This window comes from Nicotiana attenuata, chromosome 11 (genome assembly GCF_001879085.1).
Source record: "Nicotiana attenuata strain UT chromosome 11, NIATTr2, whole genome shotgun sequence".
In the NCBI taxonomy this organism is placed as follows: Eukaryota; Viridiplantae; Streptophyta; class Magnoliopsida; order Solanales; family Solanaceae; genus Nicotiana; species Nicotiana attenuata.
Window position 1 is genome coordinate 56,016,254 of NC_031999.1, and position 13,992 is coordinate 56,030,245.

The following is a 13,992-nucleotide window of genomic DNA, read 5'->3' on the forward strand; positions in this document are numbered from 1 at the left end:
TCGATGCTTACCCCACTTTGATTATAGAAATTTTAGCTCCCATAGTCCGCAAAGATTGTCACTGGAGTAACGATTTTCCCATTGTAATCCCCAATCCAAATCAAAGAATTACCTCCTATATGACTGAACTTTCTTTTGTTTACACATACCCTTTTACTCTTGGTTTTAAACCAGCTATTGATCCAGTGATTCTCAATTTTTGTCGCTTCTTCAAAGTTGTTTAGCACAGATTGGCCCGCTGGTATGGAGGGCTGTTGCTTGTTTAAGACATCTGGCCAATTTGCCAGATGTTAATTTCACCTTCCTTCACCTATTTCATCTATACTCCCCTAGACTTTTTTCGTAATGGCGTCTTTACCTTAGTGGCTAGGAGTAAGAGGGTTTTGGTGAGTCCAAAAGATGATAAGGATCGTGGCTGGTATGCCCGATTTGTTGCTGCCCCCACAGTTGGTTTAGTGGGTGAACAAAACGTTCCCTTCCTTGAGAAGTGGAACTTTGCATGTAAGTCTCTCATCTCTCTCGTACCTTTTTCTTTCAAGTTTATCAATTCCTTTAACTTTATTATTATTTTTTTTAGAAACCATGGGAGTTGTGGAGAACATTCCCAATTTTCGTGGTTGGGTAGATAAACTGTTGAAGATCGCGCCTATGGAGGCTAGGTCTTGGAAATTTATTTCCAATCGTCACGGTTGGAAAGTAAAGACTCACGGTATGAGTTTTTGTTTTTCTCATATGTAAAATTTATTCCCTTTATTTCTTTAACTTTCAACCTTCTCTTTGTCAGGATTTGCTATTTGAGGTGTTACTGCTGAAGCAATTGCGGCCTCTCGTTCCTCTTCAGGAACTCGAATTTCTTTAGAGAGGGCTCAGGATATACTCTTGAAAAGAAAAACCATTGAAGAAGATGACTCCGAGGAAGAAGAGGAGGATGGTCTCTTGGTGACAAGGCCAAGAGTTAGGAGGCGTATCGTCTCTGACGAAGCTGAAGTTTCTCATCATCTTTCTCCTACCGAGCCTGTTCATCTCGTTTCTGATGATGACGTTGTTACCCCTTGTGACACTCGTGACTCTATCAACCAGCTTTTCATTAGTGGTTTCGAGAGTGGTGAGTTAGGGTCTGTTTTAGACGAACTTCCCCTGTCTTCAACTCCCATATCTTCAATTCCTTCTTTTCCTTCTCCTATCGTGACTTTGATCCCTTCCTTACCTACTTCATCTGCTTCTGTACCTCTCTCTGTTGTTTTTATTTCTTCTACCGCTCCTCATTTGGCAGTTCCTCCTTCTACTACCCATCATATAGAAGTGGGTTCTTCATATAGAAGCATTGCTATCAGGAGCGTGACTATCGAAGTTCCCGCTAACAACAGCCTTTTGAGGAAATCTGGTCAGGCAGATATTTGGCTTGAGCCCCTAATTGGCCCAATTGAGAAAGAAAAAATAAATAGCCATAGCTGTCTGACTTTGATGAAAGACATAGTTCATGCTACCTTGAAGGTATTTTCCTTCTTTCTTTACTTTGCAAAATTTTTCTCTAGAATTCTTATTTTCCTCCCTTATCATTTTCAGGCCAATCTCATTGGTACAGAGCTGATGAGCAGAGTTTCTTTATTAGAGAAGGTGGCACGTGACTCTGAACAGGCTATTCTTGATTCAGAGAGGGAAGCTCGTGACTTTCAGTTGGAAACAGCTAATTGGAAGGAACAATTTGATAGTGCTCAAATTACTATAGATGATTTGCAAGAGAACAAGAATAACCTGGAACAGCAGATAAGAGCATTAACCTCAGAGCTTGCGGTTGCCAAGGCTTCTTCAAGTCAGGCATGGAAACAAAGAGAGCGTCTCGAGTCTTCTTTCTCAGAGCAATTATCTAAGGCACGTAAGGAGATTAGAGAGTTGAAAGCTCTTTTAAGTCAAAAAGAAGTTTATGCTGGAGATTTGATAAAGAATTTGACTCAGACATAGGAAGATCTGCGAACTTCTGAGGGCAAGGTGCATGCCTTAGAAAAATCTCATGCCTCTCTCCAAACCTCTTACAACTTAGCTTTGGCTGAAAATGAAGAACTCAAGAATGATATTGTTACTTGGGAAAGAGATTATGAGCTTCTTGAAGAATAGGCTGCCGTTGATATAAGCTGGGCTTTCTAAACTGTCGGCGTGATGCTTTAGTCGAAGCAAGCCAAGAAAACTTCAATCTGGAGTTAGAGTTAGCTAAAGTTATGGAGACCATTGAAAAAGCTCAACAGCCACTGGACTTCCCTTCACCCGCGATTGATGTTCCCATGAACGCTAAAATTGCCTCGGGTGACGTACCTTCTTCAAGTCCAACCGTGCTTCTTGTTGCAAGCCAGGCTGAGACTTCGTTTGTTGATGCACCAATTGCTGCGATTGAAGGTCAACCAACTCCTATCGAAGATACTGTTCCAGTTGAGCCTGCTGATAATCCTTCCTCAGTTCTTTCTTCTTAGTGAAAAGATTTACATTTGCTTTAAATTCCCTTTTTACAGGTACATGTTTGGAAAACCTTGTTTAAAGTTCTTGGATTCTTTTGAAAGTTTTTTGTAATCAAACCCTTGGTTATCATTCTGAGGGTTGATTTTAGAAGTACAAGTCCCCAAGTCTTGTCATGGGCATTTATATAAACAGTTTAATGATTAAGTTTATACTTAGTCTTTAGTTTTAAATATTAAGATGTTTTTATTAAACTTCCGTTTGTTCTTTTCTTGCCTTTTATTTTGCAAGGACTTAAAGAATAATCTGCATTTTTGTTTTCTGAAAATGCTTCTGTTAATCTCATGACTAAATAACATGAGTTTCATAAAAGAGGGCCCTTTTATATTTTCACACTTATGAAGAAGACGTCTCAACTTCATAATAGTGTTATCATACGATAAAAGAAATAGGAACACACATGTTTTTTTCAATAACTTTGACAAGTTATTATTTATGAACCTTGACAAGTTTTGAGTAATATTTTACATGTTTATGAATTACATCTATAACTTTCTCGTAATTGTTTTCCTTGTAACAGATTTATACAAAAGAAGAACAATAGATACAGGATTTTTCCTTAAAACCCGTTTTAGTACATAGTCTTTACCCTAACCGTTTTGGGATACATGGGTCCCTTTAGCTCCAGAACATTAGGAAGAGTTTGAGAGATGACTCCATTGTTTCTCATGGGAAAGAATACTATGATGAATGCCATTGTTCTCACGGGAATGATACTATGATAAATGTCATGACTTCGTAACTTTCACTCCGTACTTGATTCTTCTAGGCTTGATTTTCTAAATCTTCTTTGCCTGTTTTATACACGTGACTGTATATACTATGTAGTCCCCCAAGTGTTTGAGTGTTGAAGTATGAAGCCTCGAGCACTTGGTAGTCTTCTTCACCTGGTCGTTTTCCTGAAAAGGAAATACATACGGGACTTGGGGGTGCGATTATAGATGAAGACTGCTTAACCCTTGTATACATCTATCAGAATAATTGTAACCCTGGGCTAGGAATTTTAGTTTATTCCATTTTGCCTTACAGGTCGTGACTCATCATTTTGTACGGGTTAGCGTTTTGCCTATCATCTAAAATCGTAAGTAAAATTTTAACAATTCAAAAAATATAATTTAACATGGTGATACATGACCGTGGGTTTTTACTTAGAACTAGTATCTCTTCAAATGAACTGCATTCCAATGTGAAGGAAGCACCTTCCCGTCCATTGTTTCCAACTCGTATGCTCCTTTTCCTGCAATATCTCGAACTCTGTAGGGTCCTTCCCAGGTTGGACTTAGTTTACCCGCGTTGGCTACCTTTGTAGATTGAAAAACCTTTTTAAGCACGAAGTCCCCAATTTTGAAGTATCTCAGGCGTTCTTTCCTGTTGTAATATCGTTCGATCACTTGTTTTTGTGCTACCATTCTTATTAATGCAGCTTCTCTCTTGCCTTCCAACAAATCCAAATTGACCTGCATTTCTTCATCATTTGATTCTTGTGTTGCTTGTGAGAATCTTATGCTTGGTTCTCCTATTTCAACCGGGATTAGTGCTTCAGCTCCATAAACTAAAGAAAAAGGGGTTTCACCTGTGCTCATCTTTGTTGTCGTGCGATATGCCCATAAAACTCCGGGTAGCACTTCAGGCCAATTACCCTTTGACTCCTCTAATCGTTTCTTTAAATTGTTGATTATGACTTTGTTTGTTGATTCTGCTTGCCCATTACCCACAGGGTGATAAGGTGTAGATGTAATCCTTTTAATTTGCCAACTCTCAAAAAACTCTGTGACTTGAGCTCCGATAAATTGAGGGCCATTGTCGCATACGATTTCCTTCGGTACACCAAATCGGCAGATGATATTTCGCCAAATAAAATCTTTAACTTCCTTTTCTCGCACCTGTTTAAATGCTCCTACCTCTACCCATTTAGTGAAATAATCGGTAAATACGAGAAGAAACTTTACCTGTCCTTTTGCTTGAGGTAATGGTCCTACTATATCCATTCCCCATTTCATAAGTGGCCACGGTGTCATGACTGGATGTAATAATTCTGCTGGCCTGTGCATATTGTTACCATACCTCTGGCATTTATCGCATTTAGCCATGAAACTTTCCGCTTCTTCTTCCATTTTAGGCCAGTAGTACCCTGCTCTAATCAAGGTTCTCACCAGTGATCTGCGTGATTCCCGCAATGCCCCTCATGTATTTCCCTCATTACATACTCCTTTTGAGAAGGTCCGAGGCATCTTGCTAAGGGACCACCGAACATTTTACGATAAAGATTCCCCTATTTTAAACAGTAACGAGCAGCCTTTTTTCGAAGTGCATGCGCTTGTTTCTTGTCATCAGGGACGGTACCATACTGTAAAAAAGAAACAATTTCGTTTCTCCAATCCCAAGTTAAATTATTAAAATTTACCTCATTCTTATCAGGTTCGAGAACTGAATGAAGTAAATGTATAACTGAAGCGTTTGCATCATTTGCCACATCAGCTGCGGATGCGAGATTAGCTAAGGCATCTGCTTCAACATTTTTATCCCTTGATATTTGTATGACCTTCCAAGTTTGGAATTGCTTTATCAGTTCCCGTACCTTTTCCAAGTATTGTTGCATCCTTGCTTCCCTAGCTGTGTAATTTCCCAGCATTTGATTAACCTCGAGTTGCGAATCACTTTTGATCACCACTTGATTTATATCAAGTTCTCGTGCCAATTCTAGACCTGCAATCACAGCTTCATACTCCGCTTCATTGTTAGTTATCGAATGACATTTATAGCTTGCCTAATAGTTTCACCCATAGGTGGTACTAAAATAATTCCTAATCCTGCACCTTTTACGTCAGATGAGTCATCAATAAATAAGGTCCATGTTCCTGGATTAGCCCCATTAAGTATCTGTACTTCTTTTTCAGCTTCTAACTACATCCCTTGGCTAAAGTCAGCCACGAAATCAGCTAATATTTGGGATTTTATTGCTGTTCTAGATAGGTACGTGATTTCATATTCACTTAGCTCTATGGCCCATTTGGCTAACCTTCCTGACAATTCATGCTTATGCAATATATTATGTAAGGGGTATGCAGTTACTACAACAATGGGATGACATTGAAAATATGGTCTTAACTTTCTAGATGCCATGATTAAAGCAAGTGCTAGTTTTTCCAGTTGTGGATATCGTGTATCTGCATCTAACAAAGATTTACTAACATAATAGATAGGAGATTGTTTACCCTGTTCTTCTCGAACCAAAACCGCGCTTACCGCCACTTCTGAAACAGCCAGGTAGATGAAAAGTTTCTCCCCAACTTTTGGTTTTGCTAGCAAAGGTGGATTTGATAAGTATGTTTTCAAATCCCTAAGTGATTGTTGACACTCCTCATCCCACTCAAAATGATCCTGGTTCTTAAGGGCCGAGAAGAATTTAAAATATTTTTCCGATAATTTAGAAATGAATCTTCCCAAAGAATTGTTCCCGTCAATCTTTGAACTTCTTTCTTGTTTGAAAGTATATCAGGGATTTCTTCAATAGCTTTAATCTGTGCAGGATTCACTTCAATACCACGGTTAGAAACAAGAAAACCTAAAAACTTACCTGATGCCACACCAAATGCACATTTTTCTGGATTCAACTTCATATTATATTTTTGTAAAATTTTAAACGTGTCGGACAGGTGCGATATATGATTTTCTGAATGCTGAGTCTTAACAAGCATATCATCTATATATACCTCCATGGTCTTACCTAAATGTTCTTGAAACATTTGGGTAACTAACCTCTGATACGTTGCACCTGCATTCTTAAGACCAAAGGGCATTACCTTATAACAGTAAGCCCCCCTCTCTGTTATGAAAGAAGATTTTTTCTCATCTCCTGGATCCATCTTGATTTGATTATAGCCTGAATATGCATCTAAAAAAACTTAATAGCTCATGCCCTGCAGTAGCATTGATTAATTGATCTTTGTGCGGTAAGGGAAAAGAATCTTTTGGACAAGCTTTATTAAGGTCTGTGTAATCTACACAGACTCGCCACTTACCGTTCTTCTTAGGAACCACAAAAGTATTAGCTAACCAGTTAGGATATTTTACCTCGCGAATTGAACCAATTTTTAGCAATTTTTGAACTTATTCTTGAATCACCTTATTCTTGAAAGTTCCTTGCTTTCTTTTCTTTTGCTTGACTGGAGGATATGATGGATCTTCATTCAATTTATGGGTCATGACTTCCGGTGGTATCCCTGTCATGTCAGAATGGGACCAAGCAAAACAATCTGCGTTAGCTTTTAAAAATTCAATCAATTTACATTTTACCTCCGGGCTAAGATTAGCTCCTATATACACTTTTCTCTCGGGCCAACGTATAAATAACACCACGGCCTCTAGCTCTTCTATCGTTGTTTTGATGTTCTCGTTCTCCTCCGGTTCTTGAATGGTATCAGGTCTTGAATCCACATCCATTTGCTGTTGTTCAGGTGAGGTTGACACCGTGTTACCCCCACCTACATTCTGTAATTGCTATTTGTCTTCACCCTTAATAGTTGAACCTGCAACAGAATTGATGTTTCTAGATGTTTGTTGATCGCCTCTGATTTGACATATTCCCTGTGGAGATGGAAATTTAATAACTTGATGTATGGTTGAAGGAACAGCATCCATGTCATGAATCCATGGCCTCCCAAGAATCATGTTGTAAGTCATTTCCATATCTACGACTTGAAATTTGGTGTGTTTAACGACTCCTTCTGCCAATGTAGTAAGTATTGCTTCCTCTTTCGTTAAAACACTAGAGTTGTCAAATCCCGACAAAGTATGTGCTTTTAGAATCAATTTATCCTCCGCTTGCATCTCGCACAATACTCGTATCAAAATAATATTTACAGAACTACCTGGATCAATCAAAACTCGTTTCACGTTAGTGTCATGTACAAGTAAAGATATTACCAGTGCGTCGTTATGCGGAGTTAAGAGTCCCTCGGCGTCTACGTTGTTCAATGTAATATTCCCTTCTTCCAGTACATGTCGCAACCGCTTCCCATGAGTGATTGTTATTTTGGAAGTCTTATTAGTTGCGGTATATGAGACACCATTGATATCTTCAACCCCACTTATAACATTGACAGTTCTTTTAGGCGAGGGTGGTTTCGGAAGCTCCTGTCTGTTCTTCATATATGCTTGTTTACCTTTTTCACTGAATAACTCAGTGAGATACCCCTGTTTTAGCAAGTGATCAACTTCTCCTTGGAAAAATCTGCAATCTGCTGTTTTATGCCCGTGGTCATTGTGAAATTCACACCAATGATCAGGGTTTCGTCTGTTTGGATTTGATCTCATCTCCTTTGGCCATCGTACCTTATCTCCCATGCTTCTTAAAACAACTACGAGTTCAGTAGTGCTTACATTAAAATTGTAACCCCCGAACCTTGCTTTTAGACTTCCATCATCGTCTCGTGACCCACGTGTATTCCGATCGTTTTCGAACATTGATGAGGAGCCTGATTCACTGTTTCTAGGTTTGTGATCGTACCTTTGATTATCTTGCCTTGACCGTGAGTCCTTTCCCACAGGTCCCATGTAAGGCTCGTACCTGTTTTTACCAGATCTCTTTTCATTTTCCACACACCTTGAGCTTACTTTTTGTTTTGTTTTATGTCGTAAAATAATGTCTTCTTCAATCCTCATCTTTGTACTGTATCTATTGTAGACATCATTCCACGTTGTTGCTGGGAATTCTCGAAGGCTTTCCTTGAGTCGCCTCGTGGCTTCTGAACTCTTCTCATTCAAATTGCTGGTGAAGGCGATGGCTGCCCAATTGTCAGGTACTCATGGCAATGTCATTCTTTCCCGTTGAAATCTATCCACGAATTCTCTAAGCAGCTCTGAATCTCCTTGCTTGATTTTGAAGATGTCCTCCATTCTTTTTTCAACTTTTTGAGCTCCCGAGTGTGCTTTGATAAATAAATCTGCAAGCTCAGCAAAAGAAATTATAGAATTTTCAGGTAAGAGAGAATACCATGTTAGTGCCCCTTTAGTGAGTGTTTCAGCCAATTTTTTGACCAAGACTGATTCAATCTCCTGCTTAGTCAAATCATTACCCTTGACTCCTATTGTAAATGCAGTAACATGATCTCGTGGGTCTGTTGTCCCATCATACTTTGGAATATCGGGCATCTTGAACTTCTTTGGAATTGGGAGAGGGGAGGCACTTGGCTTCCATGGCTGTTGAGAATATTTATCTATATCAACCCCCTTGATCACGTGTGGTACTCCGGGTATTTGTTCTATGCGGTCGTTTTGCTCCCTAAGCTGTTTCTGCAATGTTAGTACTAGATTTTGCAAATCAGAATTAATTGGATTACCTGGGTCTCCCTCTTGTGTTTCACTGGGGGTTCCATCGCTGCCTGAATTAACCAGTCCAGAACGAGGGTTCTCCAAAGTATTGTTATTTGGAGTAGGTGTGGGTGGAGCAGCAGGTAATTGACTAACAAAAGCTTGTAAATCTTTGTTGACCTGAGTAGCGATAAGTTTTTATAAGGCATCATCCATAGCTTCAGCATTTTCAAATTGACCTCGTTCTTCTGTGTGAGATCCTTCAGGAGTGTCTTCACGAGATTGTCGTGGTGAGTCTCGTGGTGTTTGATCATTTTGCGGATCTCCCTGATTTTGCTGATTGATTGGGTTTCCTTGGATATTGTCATTGTTGTTCGACATAGATGATTCCACAAAGAAAATCAAGCTGAGATATAATTGATTATCAGATTCCTGGTAACGGAACCAATTTGTTTAACCAAAAAATAGATTTTTAGTCAAAGCTATATTTTAGAAGAATACGGGTTACTGATAATCAGAAAGGTATGTAAAGAAAAAAATTTGTGAATAATATGATCAGAAAGCAAGTAAATCAAAGTATATTCCAATAGTGTTTTCTTGTCCCTACAATTGTTTGTTTCGTCCCCTTTTATAGCTATTTTGGGGATATGGGCCTTACCTTTGTAATAATAAGGCTATTATGAGCAATTAATGACTTTAAATGTTACGTTATGCAATCATATACGTTAAATACATATTCTCTAACGTTTCCGATATTTAATACTCATTAAATGCTGTATCTGAGCTCTTTTTTGCTGTTAGATTCATTCCTTTGATTCTTCACGATCTTTGACCTTTAAATGTCTTGAATAGGTATGAGCGTTGAATTACTTGTATGACTGCTCGTGCCTTCTCCATTTAACTTTATATCTGTTGTTGCTCGTATCTATTATCCAACCTTAATTCTTTGACTGTTTGACTAATCTACGTGTTATGACACGTCATCATATACATATAAATACATTTTTTCCCAATACACTATAGGCATGGTTTCTACGTGATTTGAACCACTCTTTAATTAGTGTAAATTCCTATAAGCAGGATTTCTAGATGACTAGTTTTGATAGAGAGGCTATTTTAATACATAGCTCTATTAAAGAATCTTATAGTCATGCTTTTTAGGCAAATGTAGCATCCTACAGGCATGATATTTAAACTATTGGCGCCTGGGTAGTGAAGTAGTTGAGAATGTAGAATTATTCATTTATCCCTATAGGCATGCTTTCTTGGCGAGTTTTGTAATAAGAAGAGAGTAACAACAATAACAACTTTGGTTGCTTAAGCTGAGAGCCTATAGTCATGGCATCTAGATGAGTCGCATAGTTTAAAGAAGTAACCCAAAGCATGCATTTTCAGTTATTTGTATTGAACTCCTATAGGTATAACATCTAAGTGTGACAAGTCAAATTCAGATCTTATAGGCATGCTCTCTAACGTTATAAGTCATTATATTAGCCCTAAGTCATGTTTCCTAAGTGAATGGCATATACACAGATAATCTAAATGAGTGTGTCATGGAAAACAATACAATTAGAATCCTATAGGATGTTCTCTACCCACTCATGGAAGAGATAAAATATCCCAATTCCCCCATTTTCACTAATCCCAACTATTTGTTTACAAGTTATTACATGCCCAAAGATAATAGAAGAAACAAACACAAATATTACAGAATCGAGATGACTCAAGGCCTACAAAAAGAACAAACCATGAAGAGATAACCAAGTATTGCTTGGGCCTTCAATAGGCTCATTCCTCACACAAGTTGCAGACATAGACCCAAACAACTCAACCATTGGAGAGTACGTCCATTTCCGCAACTCAAAGCCACATGTGGACTCATATCAAGCCCAACATTTACAATATTGACCACTTAACCAAATAAGTTAATGGACCACATATGAAAATCAACTAAACAACTCTAAAGTTATACCTCATAGAGATAGGACTGTGTGACATTTAACAGGATTCATAAACACATTGGCATTTCAGAAGCAAGAGTGATAGGATTGTTTAAGCAAAGAACGGGAAACTAGGAGAGCCAACAAACTAGATTTCTAACATGGTAAATGCAATATAGATCAAATTATTAAGCAGGTGACTACATGCTAAAGATAAACATAATACTAGGGGAGTTAAGGAGACACGCTATTTGGGATTAACGAGGTAAACATATTAGACACATATGACATGAACATGCTATGTTTTTCCAGAATGAGTGCAGAATAGAGCATGATCCACAGTGAAAAAAATGGATTTTGAACCTAGGAATCTATGTTATGAAGGTCAAAAAGAGTCATAGCCGGGAAATGACAATTACACAAAACAAACAGGCAACAGTCAATAGGAAGCCTAATCATGCTGAGTGCAACATAAAGATCCCCAAGTCTAAAGGTATCATGGTAGGAAGACACATTAACTCCAGATTAACATGTCAAACAGATATTAGGACTATCCTAGTTGACCATATAGGAAGAATAGGTTGAATATATTGTGATTCATCCTAGTAGTTTTAAGCAATCAGTGAGTACATGGTGAAAGCAACATTTAGAGTTTACAAATGGCAAAGAGACCTAGTTGGGATAGTATTAGCATATAGATTCCTCATCAATTGACTCTAAAAAAATAGCAGATTGCACACGAAGGACTCGACAGAAAGTAGTTTATTTGGACAAATTCAAGGCATGAATTAGTTCTTCAAAAGAATCCACGACATAGACTCATAACAAGCAACAATTATAAGTAACCAGCGATACATAGACATAATGATCAGAAATAATTCAGGTTGGACACACGTAATGAGCATGCATTAAGGCTAGCATATTAGGCTAAGCATTTGGACAGTATTGCCACATGATTTGCAGAGAAATAGCAAATTATGCATAAAGGATTCAACATGAAGAGAGTAATTTTGAGAAAGAAGATAATTTCCTAAGGGTTTTAGTACAAGAAATCAAAATAGGGTTCAACAAACACCAATCAGGTTTAATAACGAACCAGGAAAACGCCATGAATCAACTCATCTAACGATGCAAGAGTTAAAACCAAGACTTGAACAGAGTTGAAGCTACTGCAGAATGGTATTAAGACAAAAAGGCTTGTACGCGAAGTGGTATAATATTCAAATTGCATTAGCTCAAGGAAATCCAAGTGACACTAGTGCACATAAAATAAACACTATCGCGCCCCCTTTTTTCCTCCTCGCGGAGAACGTCCGGGTTTCGACATTTCATGGGGGAACAACTCTTTTTTCCTTTTGGGAATTGGGTATTTGAAGAGTCGCCACCTAACGGATTAAGGCGCGTTAGGGCACCTAGAGTAATTAACTCATTAAACTAGTTTGCATTACTAGAGATTAGGGTAAGGGCTCGAAATAACCTTGAGGGGAAGGTGTTAGGCGCTCCTCGCGGTCCACAACGGTGGGTCCCGGCCGAACTTATATGAATCAGTCATTTTGAAAAAATAAACAGTTCATTACGTATTTGCAAATAAGGGCGAACTTTATATTCTAATACAGAGACGATTAAGGTAATGGGAGTAAGAGAGAAACTGGAACGATTTGCACATGTATATGTAAAGAGAAGAAAGTTTATAAAATTTAAACACATATGGAATTGTGAAAGGGGGTCCTGGGTTGGTTAGCCTACAGGATCATACCCACACAATGCCCGGTAATCACTCCTCAATGTGGGGCTACACGTGGCATTAACGCATAGTCATCATATCCTTACTACCCAATTCCCTCCCCTTTGGTCATGGCCTAAAGCGTTCTAGCAACCTTGAAAGATAGCGTGCACTACCCGTCCCTTCCTTGTGGACCTGGATGTATTTAGGACCTCTAATCCAGGTAGTTCTAGACCACCCTAATGCACTTAAAGGAGAAAAATCTAGGCGTCAAACAAAAAAATTAGGACTGCACTGAAAGGAGAACAATTAAAGGCTCACATTTACCTCCACAAACAGAGCAAACACTGCACGTCATAAACACAGTTTCAGGTATTTAAAAGAAGTCCTAGAACATGATATCTAGGTGAGTAGAGAATATGCAGTATTGAGTTAGGGCCAAAGTGTGAAAGGCCTATTCAGTTTGCCTACTGATTTTAGACCTATTGAATACGAGCAGTCTTAAATAACAAGGCGGAGTTTTATAGGTTTGCAGAATTTCAATCGCCTTATAGGCTTGCCTAGGCGTATGACAGTGATGTCCTATGAGCATGATATCTATTATTGATTAGGAATGCAAAAAAATAGTAAGCAAATTCAACGGGCCATTTGGATCCAATACGCATGCTCTCTAGTAGTATTAATTAAGGTAGCATTGAAAACTTATTAGAGAAACGGACAGATTAGTTAATTAAACCGATTCAGAATCTATAAATATGAGTGAAACCGATTATTTAGATCTAAATAAACTGGTTTTAGGTCCTATAGGCATGATTTTTAATTAAACATAAGGCGAAACAAGAAGAATTTATTTCACCAAAGTGAAATCCCTATAGGCATGATTTCTATTAAAGCCGATTTTAACTCCTATAGGCATAGTATCTAATTATTAAAAGTTGAATTATATCCTATAGGCATTGCTTCTAATTGTGTGGAAGTAAAGAAAAGAGAACTTATTTAAACCAAAGCAGATCCTATAGGCATGCTAACTAACAAACACATTTGAATCAGATGGACACTATAGGCATGGTATCTACCCAACTTTACCCATGATATATAACTACCCTCCCTTTTTACTAGGCACCCCACTTTTTGTTTATTATAATTATTACAGGCCAAGAACAGAATAAATTACATAAAATATAATATACATTAAACTATAGGCAGCCTAAAGCAGGCCCAAAGTGATTTCCTAGCCTCCAGTAGCCTCAAATGGCCAAAGTTCCATAGCCAATTTCGTGTCTAGGTGTGTCAGAGTTCCCTAAGGACCTCAAGGATCCCGGGAAGTGCTCACACCTAGACCTTTCTCGAATAATAACTGATTTAGGTGCAGTGTGGAAGTTCCAGCCCTAATATGCCAGAGTTCAGAGAGATCTCAAGGGTCTCTAAGCAGTACACATACTAGAGGAGCAGGACCTAGTATTCTAGGAGTAAGTGGAAGTGCATAATGGTTTGAAAGAGTTTAATAGA